This window comes from Nicotiana tabacum, chromosome 7 (assembly GCF_000715075.1).
Source record: "Nicotiana tabacum cultivar K326 chromosome 7, ASM71507v2, whole genome shotgun sequence".
NCBI lineage: Eukaryota > Viridiplantae > Streptophyta > Magnoliopsida > Solanales > Solanaceae > Nicotiana > Nicotiana tabacum.
In genome coordinates, this window is record NC_134086.1 from 175,388,773 (window position 1) to 175,408,758 (window position 19,986).

Consider the following 19,986-nt stretch of genomic DNA (forward strand, 5'->3'; position numbering starts at 1 on the left):
GACAACCTTACGAACTCCTTTATGGCACCTCGTTTTGATCTTTGGCTTAATGTTCCATGTTCAGATACTCCATACATTATAAAAGAAAATAAAAATGAAGAATGAGAAAACCAAATAACGAGAATTAAATCTCAGCGTGAAAGACTCCTAATACTATTAGACTAGAAGTCTCCATTGTTTCACATAATTTAAATTCCTATAATATTGGTTATAATAAAATACCAAATCCCGATTAAGAAGAAATATAATTTTAGTCCTAATTCTTGCTTTTGGTATTTTAAAGCATAATAGTAATCATGTTACTATCGATTTTTACTATCAATGTATCTTAGTATAAACAATTTTTACCAAGTTAATAATTAATGCTTATTATAAAATTATATATATAATTTTTTATGCTAGTGTATTAGGACTTAAAGTCTAGTGGTGGTAATATCAAGGTGCTTCTACGGCTGAAAATAAAGAAAATAGTTGTGCTAACTCCTCAAGGAGCCGGGAGTTCTTTTCCCATGTTCTATAAGGTTATTGCATATGACAAATTTAAATTAGCATAACTAACTTATAAAATAATATTATTAATTTATTTAACTTGCATTGTTATGATTGTCACACTTCCTTTTTCCGTTCCCACGAGGGGTGAAGGAGTTTTTTCCAATTAAAGGACAATCGAAACGGGATTGATTTATTTATTTCAGAGTCGCCACTTGGGAGATTTAGGGTGTCCCAAGTCACCAATTTTAATCCCGAATCGAGGAAAAGAATGACTCTTTATTACAGTATGCGAACCAGAAATCTGGATAAGGAATTCTGTTAACCCGGAAGAAGGTGTTAGGCATTCCCGAGTTCCGTGGTTCTAGCACGGTCGCTCAACTTTTATATTCGGCTTGATTATCTGATATAATACATATTATAAACTTATGTGCAAATTTTATCCCTTAGCCGCTTTTATTATTATACTTCAAAAGAATGTGAACATCGTTTAAAAACATGTCTTTGGATTGCGTCACATGAAATGCACCCGCAATCCGGAACACATTTTTATTCAATGTTTTGGGATTTGGATTTGGGTCGCATGAAATGCACACCCGAGTTTAAGAAGGTAAGATTATTAAAATGCGTGCCTAAAGCGATTAGCGTATTTATTATTTTTTGGGTAAGGCCGTGGAGTTCGCTAAGCGGCCGATCCCGAGTTCTAAGTAATTAACACATACATTTTATGAGGGCCCCGCAATTGGTGCGTTTTATTGGGCGAGGCTCATCTCATTTATTTTTAAAGGACAATCCTAAAATGCCTATATTTTTCTCTATTAAATTAGTCTCTACTAAATGAAAGAGAAAATGTCTTAATTTATTTACATGCTTGAGTTATTATAGATGGGTTTCGAATATGATTCATAAAATCTAAAAATGATGCAAACAGGACAGTCCATTGCCAATGCGGGCCCAGGCCCAACGTGTATGGCATAAAACTAGACCTGGGCCGTCTTATTCACATGTTACTACCTAGTTACATTATACTAGGCATGTTCTCAATTTGTCAAATTAAAAAAAAAAAAAAACTTAGCAATCTAATTTTAATCTTAGACCATTTACATGCTGAAATTAACCAATATTATTTAACTAAACAATATTCCTACAAGTTCCGAAATGGTCTATTCGTTTGATTTTTAACTAGACGGAGTTACTACACCATTTATTTATTTTTAGTCAATATATAGATAGTTCATCCGTTAAGCTATCGTCAGATGTTCCACTATATATATTAAATAGCTACATGATTCTGATTTTTGTAAGCTAAATAATTTATATATACAAATAAAATTCAGAATATAATTAAAATAAATTTAGAACTTCAACTCTTCATTTTCGTATTCATGCTTCATGTTTCAGTTTACAATAATCAGCGTGTCAGTTGTGTACCTGATATTGGAAGCAAAAGAAAAGGGAGATCAGCGGAAATTCAGTAGCATACAATAACAGCAACACCCAGCAACCAGCAATGAGAAACCAGTGAAGGATTTTAAAACTCAAGATAAAAATCCAGAAATACCAACAACAATCGACGGACAGAAGCCAAGGGAATCTTTTCAGATTTGAAAGACTAATTGATGTTCAACCCTTAATTTCTAAATCCGTATATCAGAATATTTAAATTGTATATCAGGTGTATACTATTCTTCTCTTGAATTTCCAGAATGTTTTTCTTTTTATTTTTGGAGTCTTAGTATTTTTGGAATTTTTCCCTCTCTTAAAATTTAACTCCTTTTTTTTTCTCTCTCTCTTCCTTCTTTTTTCTGTCTCTCCCCTTTCTCTTTCTCCTTCCTTTTTTTAAAATCTGATCCAGTCCCCTATTTATTACCATATTTCAGCATTTTTAAACATAAAACCCACTATCTTCCCACTCATCCCCCTTTTAATCCCACTACCTAATGTTTTGTCCTCCACTACATTAAATAAATATATCAACATCACCCCATTACATCTTGTCCCCCATGCTTAACATAAAGAATTACATTATTCCCCCACTAATTTATGTCTTGTCCCCCATTATATTAAACAATTGTTCAAATGTTCAATTCCGAAAATACCCCTCCGACCTTACTGCAATTACCATTTTACCCCTGAACGTACTGCAATTTACTAAACTACCCCCATCAGCTATAACCAATTCACCTAATCAATTTCAACCAAAATACAGCAAATATGACCAATTTCTAAACAAATTTCAACAACAAATTCAAACTAAATGATGAACAACAAAGAAACAACTAAAATTATTTTGATTGAACAATATTTTTAACAACAAACAATCTTACTTTCAGATTCAACAACAACAACAACAAACAAGTATATTCAGATTTCTAAATTCAATAATCATTTAAAATTAAATCTAACGACATTACAACCAACAATTTCTATATTAAAACTAAACAAGATCAGGAAACAAACTGAAGAAATAATCAAAAATGATAAACAACAAACAAGAAAATCAAACTTATACTAATTTCGGATTCAAGAACAATCAAACAAAGTATGGACATAAATGAAAAGATTCAACAACAATAACAAGCAAGTTTTATTCAAATTCGAATTAAACTCGAATTAAGCTTAAACAAAACAAATAAACATATTCAAATCACTAAACTTCAAATAATCAATTGATCTTTTTAAATTAAATCCAACAAAATACAACAAAGATACATGATTCAAACTAAATCAAAAAATTAAAAACCAAAACATAAACTCACATTAAATCATTGGATTAAAAACGAACTTCAAACAAAAAATGAACATGAATTAAATCTATATTAAACAACAAACATGACGGATTCAAATGATTAAACTAACACTTTTCTATACTAAATCCTTTTTAAAATTAATAAAACAAACTAAAGACATAATTAATTGAACTTCAACTTAAATCTAAAAACATTAAAATTACTAACAATTTCTACCTAAAAACAAACAAGAAAAATGAAACAAACTGAAGAAAAATAAGAAAAACGATAAACACGAATTGGTTAAAACAACTAACCGGATCGGAACCACGAACAACGACTGACCAACGACGAACTCGAACGGACCTCACCCCAGACAGAACTTCTGGGCGATTTTTGAACGTTTTCAGTTGGATTTCAGCGCGCGCGTGTGTGTGTGTGTGTGTGTGTGTGTGTGTTTTGGTCAGTCATGGTGATGAGGGAGGGTCGTTCATGGCTGGATGTTGCAGGCAGTCGTTTGGACGTGAGGGTGGCGACTAGGTGGTCGCCTGGTATGGTGTTGCTGGTTTTACGACTGGTTGCGATGGAGATTGGAGAAGATGGAGTGGTCGTTTGCCGGACGTGGTGAAGCAGTGGAGAAGACGAGGGGGGTTAGCCAGACGTGGTGCAGCAGTAGCTGCTGCTACTGGCTGGGTAGTGAAGCATCAGAAACGTGACTGTTTCCGGTAATCGTCCGACATGGTGAGGAGGAGCTACTGTTGAGGGCAATGAAGAAGATGAAGGAGTAGCCATGGCGGACTGGACTGGAGGTGCAGCAGCAGATGGTGACGACGAGATGGCGACGAAACAATAGCCATGGCTGCGTGGTGAAGGGGTGGTCGTGGTGGTTGTCGAGCAGCAGCAGCGTTTGGGTGGCTGCAGTTGCTGGTCGGAGCAGAAGAAGAAACAGCAATGCAGCGGGGGGGAAAGCCATAGGAGCCTGGGTTTCGGGGTTTGGAAGGAGAAGAAGAAAGAGAGGGGGGCGGGTAGTTTTAGGGCTTCTTATGTTTGGGTTTCAACAAGAAATGAAAAATGGGAGGGGGTTGGGCGGATAGTTTAGTTATGGGGCGGACCGGGTCGACCCATGTTGAAATGGACTGGGTCATGGGGAAGGTTGGGTATTTTGTTTTTGGGCCTGTGGTTTGAAATGGAGAAGAGGCCCAATTCCGATTTTCTTTATATTTTTTGTTCTATTTTCTTCTATTTTCTAATTAATAAAACTAAAATTCTAAATTAAGTTATAAACTAAATTAATTTATCAAAAATACTAAATAATTCCCAATAACTATTATCGCACATTTAAATATCAATTAATGATAAAATCACACAATTTAGACGTTAAATGCTAAAATACAACATACATTATTTTTTATGATTTTCTCATTTTTTTTTGTAAAACAAACTTAAATACTAAATGAAAATGCGACATATTTTATATTTTTATTAATTTAAACAAATAAACATGCACAGACAAAAATACAAATAATTATACAAAAATACCACAAAAATTCAAAAATTGCACACATAAAGGAAAATTAATTATTTTATACAACATACAAAAATGTATTTTATACAACATACATTTTTTTCCTTTGCACAGACAAAAATACAAAGGAAAATTATTTTATTTTGAATTTTTTGGTAGTAATTCTTTCATAGGGCAAAAATCACGTGCTTACAGCTACCCCTCTTTGCCTGAAGACACGAAGGGTTTTCGTGCAAAGATAAAGTGAGCGATTTTTGCCCATCCGAGCACTCCGTGTGAAGCATTTTTTGAAAAAAAAGATTAACCGAACCTTTGCTTCAAAGGTTTCCTACATATCCCTGGCTAAAAGGGAATCAGGTTAATGTAGTTCGGGAAGTTTTGGTAGCTGGGACTACTGTGGGACTGCAATGTTGCTGCTGTTGCATGCTACTTTTACTTGTTTGCTGACCTCCTTATTACACCATTCTTAAAAGAAAAATCAAGAAGTTATGCTAGACTACGGATTACAAGATCCCACCTATCTTCCATTTGTTCTTGATGCCTTGCTTTCTTGTCGGCTTGCGTCGATTCCGGTGCTTCTTTGAACTGACGGGGGGTAACGCCAACCTTTTGCTACTCTAAATACCAATTCTCACGGTATGATTCGGTCCGCTGGGGATATGGCTTTCTTCCTTAGGCTTTGTTATGCTGGGCATAATTCAATGTTCACAGGCCACTTCTTTCAAGTCCCTTTTGACTCATGCGCTTGATTTTGCGCTGGGATCTCTTGTTGCAACCTTCCGCTTTCCGGTGCTGGGGATTTTTATTGTTTCCCGCTGGGGATTCCTGTTGGATTCTTCTGCTTTACTGACTTGCAATGTATTCCTCTATTATATGGGTGGGCTCCCAACTTCAACCAACAACTTTGAAAATAAATTCGTCATTCCTCTCTTCAGGCGGGCTCCTGACTTCATCAACAACTTTGAAAAATAAAACGCCTTTCCTTTCTTCAGGCGGGCTCCTGACCTCAACAACAACTTTGAAAATAAAGCGTCATTCCTTTCTTCAGGCGGGCTCCTGACTTCAACAACAATTTTGAAAATAAAATGCCATTCCTTTCTTTAGGTTGGCGTGATTTCAACAACTTTTAAAAATAAAACGGCTTTCCTCTCTTCAGGTGGGCTCCTGACCTCAACAACAACTTTGAAAATAAAATGTCATTCCTTTCTTTAGGCTGGCGAGATTTCAACAACTTTTAAAAATAAAACGCCTTTCCTTTCTTCAGGCGGGCTCCAGACTTCAACAACAACTTTGAAAATAAAATGTCATTCCTTTCTTTAGGCTGGCGAGATTTCAACAACTTTTAAAAATAAAACGCCTTTCCTTTCTTCAGGCGGGCTCCTAACCTCAACAACAACTTTGAAAATAAAATGTCATTCATGTCTTTAGGCTGTCTCCTGACCTCAACAACAACTTTGAAAATAAAGCGTCATTCCTTTCTTCAGGCGGGCTCCTGACTTCAGCAACAGCTTTGAAAATAAAATGCCATCATTTCTTTAGGCTGGCGTGATTTCAACAACTTTTAAAAATAAAACACCTTTCCTCTCTTCAGGCGGGCTCCTGACCTCAACAACAACTTTGAAAATAAAATGGCATTCCTTTCTTTAGGCTGACGAGATTTCAACAAATAAAACGCCTTTCCTCTCTTCAGGCGGGCTCCTGACTTCAACAACTTTGAAAAATAAACGTCTTTCCTCTCTTCAAGCGGGCTCCTGATTTCAACTACAACTTTGAAAATAAAGTGTCATTCCTTCCTTTAGGTTGGCGAGATTTAAACAACTTTAAAAATAAAACGCCTTTCCTCTCTTCAGGCGGGCTCCTGACTTCAACAACAACTTTGAAAATAAAATGTCATTCATTTCTTTAGGTTGGCGAGATTTAAACAACTTGAAAAATAAAACGCCTTTCCTCTCTTCAGGCGGGCTCCTGACTTCAACAACTTTGAAAAATAAAATGTCATTCCTTTCTTTAGGCTGGCGAGATTTCAACAACTTTTAAAAATAAAACGTCTTTCCTCTCTTCAGGCGGGCTCCTGACTTCAACAACAACTTCGAAAACAAAATGTCATTGGCAATGATTTATGAAACATATATTTTGGCAATGTTCATACAAGCCAGACCACTCGGGTCGAATAGATTCAACATCCTATTTGAGGGCGGATAGACCCAAAATATCCTATTTGAGGGCGGACGAACCCAAAATATCCTATTTGAGGGCGGACGAACCCAATTTCTTCAACTTAAATGTAAAGACTGAAATATATTCCTCTATTATATGGGCGGGCTCCCAACTTCAAAACTTGAAATTTAAATCGCCATTCTGTTCTTCAGGGGGCTCCTGACCTCAACAATTTTCTTAAATATTAACACCTCCATTCTCCAGGCGGGCTCCTGACTTTAACAATTTCTTAAATTTTAACACCTTCATTCTCCAGGCGGGCCCCTGACTTCAACTCTAATACTTTAAAAATAAATCAAGCTCCTTTTGCACTTTGGAGAAAGATTCATCGGACTAAGATTTGATACCTCAGGAGAAAATTTCATCAGACTAGGATTTTTATCCTAGGAGGAAAATGTAAAGATCAAAGGTTTGAGAAACTTACCTTTGTAATTCCTTCTTTTCTTTTCTTTTTCCCTTGCGCTGCTTTGTTCCTGTTTCAACTCTCAAGCAAAGAAAATTTTATCAGTTTTTTTTAAATGGTGGCCGATTTGTGGCCTTGCTGGGGATGACTTTCTTCTTTAAAAGCTCGTGTTGTCTTTCCCCGAGACTGCCGGGGATAACACTGCTGGGGAATTATTTACTTACCTGTTGGGGAATAATATTATTGGGGAGTCTCCTTTCTTTCTCTTTTCTCCAAAGCTACTTCCTTCAAAACTTTTCTCTCTCAACATTGTTGGGGATAAAATGTTATCAGCCGGGGATAACATTGTTGAGGATAACACTGCTGGGAGATTTTGATTCCTTCAAAACTAGTGCTTCACTCTTCTGAAGGCTGCTGGGAATGATACTGGCCTTTTGCTTTTTCCGAGCACAAGTTTCATCCTTTTGTTCTGTCCGCTGGGGAACAACTTCTTTTATTAAAACTTGTTATGTTGGGGGTAAAACTAGTTCAAAGACCACTTCCCTTGAGACTGGTGCTATCTTTATTCTTCCCCGAATGGGTATCTGACTTCCAGAAAATTTTCTAAATGAAAGGAAAATTTTCTGCCCCAGTTTGACGGTCTCCCTTATGGCATGCCTTTCCGCCATCAATGTCATTTCCTTTTAAGATTCGTCTGTGGTGGTTGGTTATGATACTCCTACTGGGGATGACTTTTCCCTTTCTCCTTCCCTGCTCTGCATTCCAAAACTTGCTGGGGATGATATTATTTGCTGGGAATGATCCCTTTCTGCTGGGGATATCCCTATTCTTTTGTGGCATAGCTCGGAAACTGACATTTTTTCGACCTTTTAGTCTCGCATGAATTTCCCAATTCATTCTCATTGCCCTTCTTGATCTGTCCACGGGCCTTGGACTTGAGGTTTATAACCTTTGATTTCGGCAAGGATATCCCTCTTGACACTCGTCAATCCTTTTGTCAATTCCCTTTTGATGGGGATATCTTTCTTGACACTGGCCTCGCGCTTGTTCCTTGCTGACTATACCACTTGCATGTACTAGTCAGCTCTCATCTTGCATAATTGGAAAGTTGATGGCATATTTTGAAGTCATTTCTCACTTGTTCTGACCAAACAGACTCTACTGGGGAATTTTTCTATGAAAGGAGAAAGATAAACAAAAAGGGAACCGAATAAAAGACAAAGGAAAAAAATGACTCTTTAACAAGAGAAACTATAAATAAAAACCTATCAAACTCAGATATCGACTCTAATGGTCATGACATGCGCATGTGGCCTATCCTCTACCGTCAATCGTCTTTCAAGATTTTCATTTGGCGATTTCCCATCTGATTCTCAATCTTATTCGACTTGTAGTGCCCGAAGGGTTTTCACTATCAAGTCTCTCTTATTTTGTTTTTTTTTCTTTTTTTTCAGCTTTCATCGCCTTATGGTGTCCGTGAAGATTTTCACCGATAAGATTCTTTTATTTGTATCACTTTCCAGCTGGAGATTTGGAGTGTTGCCGGTATGATTCTCTCTGCTGGGGATTAGAGTCCTTTCTGCTGTGGATCAGAGTGTTATGTTCATCGGTAAGACTCTCATTTGTCTGACTTGGCATCTTTTGAAGACTGATCAGAAGGTCTTTCTTTGGACCGTAATGTGGGTTTTTGGATAGGCTAGAAAGAAAGGGTATTAAAGGCTCAGAAACAAATCAATTTGGGATTCAAAATTACAACCTTCGAAACCATATTTGTATACAAAAAGCGCAACACTTGCCCTAGTTTCTTGCTTGGGGATTATTTATTTATATATATATATTTTTAACACCATGACCGAGTCGTGAGGCGCCTACGTATCCTCTTTGAGGAATCAGGTCGAACGTAGTTCCCAGTTCCTCTCTTTTCTTCTGACTTTCTTTTGTTTTCGTTATCATTTTTCTTTTCTCTTTTTCTTCATTTTTCTTTTGTCGTTTTGTTGATTTTTTTTTCTTTTTCTTTTTGTGTTTTTTTTTCTTATCTTATCTTTTTATGTTTGTGTTTCTACTCTTTGCTACTGATTCCGAAAGAGGGGTATGAAAGAAAACAAATAAGGCTCAAAGGGTTAACGAAGGAGAAAGTGTTTAGATAGCAGAATAAAATGCCTTCGTCATTCCAATCTTCAAAACACGTCAAGCACAAACAACACCATTAAATATTTGCCATATCTTCTGATTGTGCCGGGCTTGATAACCATGTGCATACATTTGCCTTTTTGTTTCGTCATTTTTAAAGCACCGTTGGGCAATATCTCACTCTCATTATCGTGAAAGGCGAATCTTGCTTTTAACGGTTTTCTTTGTGTTTTACTTGCCCTAGTTCCGTATGACTCGAGCTCCGAATAATCTCAAACCGTCTTTATTCCTTTTAAATGTTCTGACCACCTCCCAATGGTTTTATGATTATCTTTTAAGATCAGGCCCAAACTGTGTCCGCATGTCATGTCACCAGAATCGGCGCTGAACAAAAATGATAAAAGGACCAAATAAAAGATGACGAGAAATAATAAAAGATCGGATTTTGCATTAGATTACCGGTGAAATGGTTGGAATAACAAAACAAACGAAACAAACCAGAATAAAATCCTAAAATAGCCTGGACAAACTTAAACAAACCGCTATGACAAAATGGAAAGATAAGAAGGTTTGACACAAGACAAAATCCGAATTACAACCTTAATAATCCGGAGAACAGAAATGACAACAAAATAAACTATCAAAAGCTTCTCTCTTGATAACCAAGGAACGAAGCGCCCTCCCAATTATCAAACCTGGCATCTTAGCCACTGAGCTTTGCATCAATACTGCCAAGACCATTACCAGCTTCAACATCATCAACCTCCGTCAACAAGTTCTCGATAGGGTTCGAGTGCTCCATGCCACTGTTATTGATCACAATCCGCCCTTTTTGGATCATTTTTTCTACTTCCCTTTTCAGATTACGACAGCTCTCAATGTTGTGCCCTCTGACATTGGAGTGGTATGCGCATCGTACTGCCGGATCAAAGTTTCTTGCACGTGGATCTGGAGTATATGTGGGGAGCGGCTCAATCAAGCCAACATGCCTTAGCCTTTCAAACAGACTTGCATAAGATACTCCGATAGGGGTGAGAGCCTTTCCTCGTTTCAGCAACCTTTCGTTCCTAAATGCTTGATTGGGCCGGAAACCTGATCCAGGGGGCTTTCGGTAGGCTTGTGAGGGTGGATAGGCCTTCTGTGGAGCTGGGTATTTGGAAAGTGAAGCATGTCTTTGGGAGTCTCGTGGAGAGAAGTAGTGTCGAGGAGGGGAGTAGCGTTGACGAGTGATGGAGCTACTCGGGTAGCTGGGAAAGCTGCCATAAGTGGGTTGGGATGGAGAGTATGGGGGATCTTCCGTTATGGTATTGGGTACTTGGGTAATGACAGAGTTCAAGAAGCTTGGCGGGGGTGGTGTTTTCCCAGTTATCCATGCCTGATACATGTCTGTCATATGTTGTCTCAGCATTTTCACTTCTTCTACCAACTCGTTGTTCTGTTTGACCAGTTGTTGCCGGTCATCGGTACCCACCCACTCGGTTCTGAGGTTCTGAGTCATTGTCCTTTGAATTTGCTTTGCAGGGAGGGGTTACCACAACCAACCACTTTTCTATATATGAACAACAGCAAAGTGAAGCCATCACGTTAGTGTTAGGGCATTTGACAGATAATCATATATCAGAGATACAATGCACCTAAGCAGTTAGACCGTTCTATCACGCATTCATGTGCGTCGTTCCGACTTCTTGTAATTGTGCCCCTTTGAAAATCTCCCACACTTTCCTTTATTTTTCTTTCTTTCTTTTTTTTTCTTTTTCTTTTTCTTTTTTCAGTGGTGGTCGAATCTTATGGAGATTGCCTACGTATCATGACCCCGCATGAATCAGACCTTGCGTAGTTCGGACAAATAAAAGATAAACAATAATAAACATATCTTTTCAATTTTCATATTAAAACAAACTGGGTTTCAAGGGTTTGAAGATGACCTACAAACTCGAAAATCAAACAGCTCATATATTCTAATCAAAAGATTTACAAACTCCAAAAACAAATGGTCATCTTCCTTTCTCCGTTTGACAAATGCAACCGAACGGTTATTTTTGCAAATGTGGCCCCTTCCAAATTTCACATGAATTTTGAGGCCGGGGAGGATTATTTTATGACACTTTACAAACTTGTCCGTTCTTTTACGAAAATAGCCTTTTGACAATTGAAAGATACTCTAAGGCTATTTCGGCAAGAACGGTTTAAGACGTGGCCGAAGCTGGCTCGGCTTATTTTTGACTAAAAATCCAAACGGTATTCACCTGACCGCTGACTCTTTGTTTTTTTTTCAAATTACAATAAAACCCTGGTGTTGCAAACACGGCCCTTCAGCGCCTCGGAGACGAAGATTTTTAAGGCTGGGTGGGTCAACTGGACCAAAATCCTAAAAATGACCCAAGGTGATTGTTTATACAAAGTCAGCCCTCCGGCGTCCCTTTTGGGAACATTCGGCTATTTTTGACAAAAACAGCATCACCCGACTTATTTATGACTCTTTTTATCGTTTTTCAAAATAGAAAACTCAATAGTGCAAACACGGCCTTTCAACGCCTCGGGGACGAAGATTTTTAAGGCTGTGTGGGTCAGCTGGACCAAATCTTAAACATGATCCAAAAAGTGGTTGTTTATGCAAAGTCAGCCTTCCGGCATCCCTTTCGGGAACATTCGGCTATGTCTTGACAAAACAACGTTACCCAACTTCTTTATGATGAAATTAAAATTTGACATATATATTTTTTTTTTTGCTATTTTTTGCAAAAGGGGAGGTTGGACATCACCCGACTTATTTATGACAAAATTAAAATTTTGACATATTTTTTTTTATTTGTTTTTGGCTATTTTAGCAAAAGGGGAGGTTGGACCCGATGAGGGTTGCCTACGTATCTCACATCCGGTGAGAATCAAACCCGCGTAGTTCAGGCAATGATGAATGAAGTAAATGAACTAACCTTTTTTTTTTTAATTATTATTATTATTATTTGTTTTTTTGTTTTTGAAAGGAAAGACTTATAAAGAAGAAAGGGAGCATTTTTGAAAGAAATGCTTCTAAAAAATATTTTTGAATTTTCTTTTCTATTTTGAAAGAAGAATGAAAATATTTTTCTTGGATTTTTTTTTGAAGAAATTAGAAGAAAATATTTTTTTTTATTTAAAAAAAAATAAAAAAAAACTTTCTAATGAAATAAATAGTGGAAAATATTTTTGGATTTTTCTTTTGAAAATTGGGGGTCTAAAAAAAACTTTTATAGAAAGGAAATAAAGAAAAATACTTTTTGGATTTATATATATATATATTTGCAACAAATAATAAAACCACGTTCAACACACGACTCTTTTTTATTTTCATTTTTGGCATTTTCATAAACAATAAAAAAAACCATTTTAAAAACAAGACTCTTTTTCATTTTCACTTTTCATGGCAAGACAAACTATTTTTCTTTTCTATTTTTTTATTTTGAAAACAAGACAAAGTGAAGATTTTTTTTTCGTTTCACCAAAATGACTAACCTATCTTCCAAACTTAAAAAATAAAAAGACTCTTCTTTCTTTTTTTCTTTTTTTTTTGAGTGAAATAAAATAAAACATTTTTCTTTTCTTCACTTTTTCAAGATTTTCGGCAGAATTTCGACAGTATTTGGGTATTATTTTTTTTTCTCTTCCTAAAATAGGCGATTAATTCTCTACACTGTTACCTCGCTCTTCTTTTTTTTCATAATTTTCCAATATTCCTGATTTTTCGAAGCCGGTCAGCATGCAAGTCTGAAGCAAATAAATGCGTAAATCAAACAGGATGATGCAGGATGGTCTTTTCATTTCAGGTTGCTAGTCCTAGACGGACCCAACCCTTATGTTGAGTCCCCTAAGTCAAAGCAACATGATGCAAATAATCGTTCCTACTAGGGATCCAACATGAAGTCATGTTATTCTATGTTCAAAACATGAGTCGGTGTTTTAGACTGTGTATCCGAGCGGACAACTCGAATCGAGGAGGGGGCAACTTTCCGGGAACCAAAGGGTCATCCGGCTTAGTAACTTGTCCGGCCTCTTTCTTATTTCAAGGTATGACACTAACAAAATAGGGAGTCTCAACCAGTAAGCACATCCCCGGAGGTAAGAAGAGAAAGGTTTCGGTACAATTTATGTACAGTTCAGATAATATCAAAGCGGTAAAAGCAGCATTTAGCACATTAGGCTCAAACATGTAAAAATCAGATAAAGCCAAATATAACAATTTATCTAAGCTCGAATTTCTAACCCTGAACCAGTGGTTCTGGGTTAATAGTCCCCAGCAGAGTCGCCAGAGCTGTCACACCTCCTTTTGGCCGCACCCGCGATAGGGTAAAAGGGAGTTTTTCCAATTAAAGGACAATCGAAACGGGATTGATTTATTTATTTCAGAGTCGCCACTTGGGAGATTTAGGGTGTCCCAAGTCACCAATTTTAATCCCGAATCGAGGAAAAGAATGACTTTTTATTACAGTCTGCGAATCAGAAATCCGGATAAGGAATTCTGTTAACCCGGGAGAAGGTGTTAGGCATTCCCGAGTTCCGTGGTTCTAGCACGGTCGCTCAACTGTTATATTCGGCTTGATTATCTGATATAATACATATTATAAACTTATGTCCAAATTTTATCCCTTAGCCGCTTTTATTATTATACTTCAAAAGAATGTGAACATCGTTTAAAAACATGTCTTTGGATTGCGTCACATGAAATGCACCCGCAATCCGGAACACATTTTTATTCAATGTTTTGGGATTTGGATTTGGGTCGCATGAAATGCACACCCGAGTTTAAGAAGGTAAGATTATTAAAATGCGCGCCTAAAGCGATTAGCGTATTTATTATTTTTTGGGTAAGGCCGTGGAGTTCGCTAAGCGGCCGATCCCGAGTTCTAAGTAATTAACACATACATTTTATGAGGGCCCCGCAATTGGTGCGTTTTATTGGGCGAGGCTCATCTCATTTATTTTTAAAGGACAATCCTAAAATGCCTACATTTTTCTCTATTAAATTAGTCTCTACAAAATGAAAGAGAAAATGTCTTAATTTATTTACATGCTTGAGTTATTATAGATGGGTTTCGAATATGATTCATAAAATCTGAAAATGATGCAAACAGGACAGTCCATTGCCAATGCGGGCCCAGGCCCAACGTGTATGGCATAAAACTAGACCTGGGCCGTCTTATTCACATGTTACTACCTAGTTACATTATACTAGGCATGTTCTCAGTTTGTCAAATTAAAAAAAAAACTTAGCAATCTAATTTTAATCCTAGACCATTTACATGCTGAAATTAACCAATATTATTTAACTAAACAATATTCCTACAAGTTCCGAAATGGTCTATTCGTTTGATTTTTAACTAGACGGAGTTACTACACCATTTATTTATTTTTAGTCAATATATAGATAGTTCATCCGTTAAGCTATCGTCAGATGTTCCACTATATATATATTAAATAGCTACATGATTCTGATTTTTGTAAGCTAAATAATTTATATATACAAATAAAATTCAGAATATAATTAAAATAAATTTAGAACTTCAACTCTTCATTTTCGTATTCATGCTTCATGTTTCAGTTTACAATAATCAGCGTGTCAGTTGTGTATCTGATATTGGAAGTAAAAGAAAAGGGAGATCAACGGAAATTCAGAAGCATACAACAACAACAACACCCAGCAACCAGCAATGAGAAACCAGTGAAGGATTTTAAAACTCAAGATAAAAATCCAGAAACACCAACAACAATCGACGGACAGAAGCCAAGGAAATCTTTTCAGATTTGAAAGACTAATTGATGTTCAACCCTTAATTTCTAAATCCGTATATCCGAATATTTAAATTGTATATCAGGTGTATACTATTCTTCTCTTGAATTTCCATAATTTTTTTCTTTTTATTTTTGGAGTCTTAGTATTTTCGGAATTTTTCCCTCTCTTAAAATTTAACTCCTTTTTTTTCTCTCTCTTCCTTCTTTTTTCTGTTTCTCCCCTTTCTCTTTCTCCTTCCTTTTTTTTAAAATCTGATCCAGTCCCCTATTTATTACCATATTTCAGCATTTTTAAACATAAAACCTACTATCTTCCCACTCATCCCCCTTTTAATCCCACTACCTAATGTTTTGTCCCCCACTACATTAAACAAATATATCAACCTCACCCCATTACATCTTGTCCCCCATGCTTAACATAAAGAATTACATTATTTCTCCACTAATTTATGTCTTGTCCCCCATTATATTAAACAATTGTTCAAATGTTCAATTCCGAAAATACCCCTCCGACCTTACTGCAATTACCATTTTACCCCTGAACGTACTGCAATTTACCAAACTACCCCCATCAGCTATAACCAATTCACCTAATCAATTTCAACCAAAATACAGCAAATATGACCAATTTCTAAACAAATTTCAACAACAAATTCAAACTAAATGATGAACAACAAAGAAACAACTAAAATTATTTGGATTGAACAATATTTTTAACAACAAACAATCCTACTTTCAGATTCAACAACAACAACAACAACAAACAAGTATATTCAGATTTCTAAATTCAATAATCATTTAAAATTAAATCTAACGACATTACAACCAACAATTTCTATATTAAAACTAAACAAGATCATGAAACAAACTGAAGAAATAATCAAAAATGATAAACAACAAACAAGAAAATCAAACTTATACTAATTTCGGATTCAAGAACAATCAAACAAAGTATGGACATAAATGAAAAGATTCAACAACAATAACAAGCAAGTTTTATTCAAATTCAAATTAAACTCGAATTAAGCTTAAATAAAACAAATAAACATATTCAAATCACTAAACTTCAAATAATCAATTAATCTTTTTAAATTAAATCCAACAAAATACAACAAAGATACATGATTCAAACTAAATCAAAAAATTAAAAACCAAAACATAAACTCACATTAAATCATTGGATTAAAAACGAACTTCAAACAAAAAATGAACATGAATTAAATCTATATTAAACAACAAACATGACGGATTCAAATGATTAAACTAACACTCTTCTATACTAAATCCTTTTAAAATTAATAAAACAAACTAAAGACATAATTAATTGAACTTCAACATAAATCTAAAAACATTATAATTACTAACAATTTCTACCTAAAAATAAACAAGAAAAATGAAACAAACTAAAGAAAAAAAATAAGAAAAACGATAAGCACGAATTGGTTAAAACAACTAACCGGATCGGAACCACGAACAACGACTGACCAACGACGAACTCGAACGGACCTCACCCCAGACAGAACTTCTAGGCGATTTTTGAATGTTTTCGGTTAGGTTTCAGCGTGTGTGTGTGTGTGTTTTGGTTAGTCATGGTGATGAGGGAGGGTCATTCATGGCTGGATGCTGCAGGCAGTCGTTTGGACGTGAGGGTGGCGACTGGGTGGTCGCCTGGTATGGTGTTGCTGGTTTTACGACTAGTTGCGATGGAGATTGGAGAAGAAGGAGTGGTCGTTTGCTGGACGTGGTGAAGCAGTGGAGAAGATGAGGGGGGTTAGCCAGACGTGGTGCAGCAGTAGCTGCTGCTACTGGCTGGGCAGTGAAGCATCAGAAACGTGACTGTTTCCGGTAATCGTCCGACATGGTGAGGAGGAGCTACTGTTGAGGGCAATGAAGAAGATGAAGGAGTAGCCATGGCGGACTGGACTGGAGGTGCAGCAGCAGATGGTGACGACGAGATGGCGACGAAACAATAGCCATGGCTGCGTGGTGAAGGGGTGGTCGTGGTGGTTGTCGAGCAGCAGCAGCGTTTGGGTGGCTGCAGTTGCTGGTCGGAGCAGAAGAAGAAACAGCAATGCAGCGGGGGGGAAAGCCATAGGAGCCTGGGTTTGGAAGGAGAAGAAGAAAGAGAGGGGGGCAGGTAGTTTTAGGGTTTCTTATGTTTGGGTTTCAACAAGAAATGAAAAATGGGAGGGGGTTGGGCGGATAGTTTAGTTATGGGGCGGACCGGGTCGACCCATGTTGAAATGGACCGGGTCATGGGGAAGGTTGAGTATTTTTTTTTTTGGGCCTGTGGTTTGAAATTTGGAGAAGAGACCCAATTCCGATTTTCTTTATATTTTTTGCTCTATTTTCTTCTATTTTCTAATTAATAAAACTAAAATTCTAAATTAAGTTATAAACTAAATTAATTTATCAAAAATACTAAATAATTCTCAATAACTATTATCGCACATTTAAATAGCAATTAACGATAAAATAGCACAATTTAGACGTTAAATGCTAAAATGCAACATACATTATTTTTTATGATTTTCTCATTTTTTTTGTAAAACAAACTTAAATACTAAATAAAAATGCGACATATTTTATATTTTTATTAATTTAAACAAATAAACATGCACAGACAAAAATACAAATAATTATACAAAAATATCATAAAAATTCAAAAATTACACACAAAAAGGAAAATTATTTTATTTTGAATTTTTTGGGGTCACGTGTTTACAATGATATTCCAAGAAAGTGGCTAACTTGGGAAAGAAGGCCGTATATATAACTGTAGAAGTGTATTGTGGGAAGAATAATACTCTTAAGAAGAAGTCTCAAAAGCCTGAAATTGACCTCCTCTGCTTCAAAGTTCAAAGTAACAAAAAATCAAACACTTGGCACGCACTGACCAGTGACCACGGGAAACACACTGCAAAAACTCGGCCAAAATCATTCAGAACAAAACCAAGAACATGAATTGCAAGTGACAGAATTACCAGATGAACCTCAAAATTTCACCTGTGAAATTTGTATCGAGCCTATGTTGCTACCCGACAAAAAATTCAAGAACCAAAATCTATGTGTTCATCCATTCTGTACCGACTGTATCATTAAGTATATCACAGTCAAGCTAGAGGACAACATAGGAGACATTCCATGTCCTTCTCTAAACTGTAAGAACTTTTTGGACCTAATCTCTTGTCGAAATCTTGAGCTATTTGTTAAATGGTGTGACGTGTTGTGTGAGTCGGTTGCATTGTTACTGTCCGAATCAGAATTGTTCGGTTTTGATTTTGGATGAGTGTGGTGGGAATGCTAAGAGGTCGAAGTGCCAAATTGCAAAAGCTTATTTTGTTTTCAGTGCAAGCTTCCATGGCACGATGGGTTGTGGGGAATTGAGGGATGAAAACGACGTCGCTTTTCGTGTGCTTGCTAAGCGTAAAAAGTGGAAGAGGTGTCCTAAGTGTCGCCACTTTGTTGAACTCGTTGACGGTTGCAAAGCCGTCCGATGCAAGTTAGTTTGTTGTTTCCTCTCCTCTTTATTTTTATTTTTAAAATATTAATTCTCTTAATATAATGAGAATTGAAAATGGTGCAATATCCGATTATGTGAATCAGGAATTGTATATTTTTATATTCCACAAACTTACAAACAGGGATAAATTGCTATTATGTTGCTGATTAGTGAGCTTTAAAATAAGGCTGGAAAAGGCCTATAAAACGTTAGGCCTACACAGCTAGCAATTATAAATGTTCTACAATGTTAGGCTATTGTGTAGCTTTCTAAGAGGACTTATACATCTCTAATATGAGCAAAAGAATTATCTTATTACTTACATGGTAAGAAATTAATACGAGCGGAAAGTTATCCATTTAAGAAAGTGTTTGGCTAAGTTCATAAGCCAGTTAAATTGGCTTATAAGCACCTTTTGATTTAGTGTTTATAAGTCAAGTGATTATAAGTTAAATCAGTCATAAGTTGGTTACCTCCAACTTATGGTTTTTCAGCTTATAAGCACTTTTAGTTTTACCAAGGTTTTTATTAGTTTGTTCTTAATAATAATTTTTAATTCACAAAATACTTCCCGAAATAAATTTCCTAACTTTCTTTTCGTTCCATATTCGTTGTTCATACTTTTCTTTACGAAGAATTTTTTTAATTTATAATCTTTTATAAACAATTTAAGGGTATTTTAGTCATTTTAATAAAAGAACAGTTTATCAGTTATTTTCTACCAAACACATCAACTGCTTATTATTAGTTTCAGCACGTCTATCCAACCTTCCCGTCTCGTCCCGGCCCACTTAGTTCTAAACAGGATGGGCCTATATTAAATGGTACACGAGATGAGACATGCTGGCCATTTCATCCCATTTATCCTGTCCCGCCTGAATTTTAATTTATTTATTTTTGAAATAGAGTCGTTGGGCAGCGACATTGTTTGCAAAGTTAGTCAAAAATTTTTGTTTTTATCGAGAGATTGGATTAATTCAGAAACAAAAAATCTTGGTTTTGAAAAATTAACTACTAGGGAAAAATAAGAATACAATGAGATATTTAGCACTGGGAACGATGACGGCATGGAACTCATGGAACATCAATCAACATTGCCAATTCCAGAACAATGTCCGAGAGAAATTATAGATAAATTACAACGAAGCTATATAGGAGCTTACAAATATTAGTACGATAATTTATAATTGGCTACTAAGAGGCCTAGTTCAAACAAAACATTTCC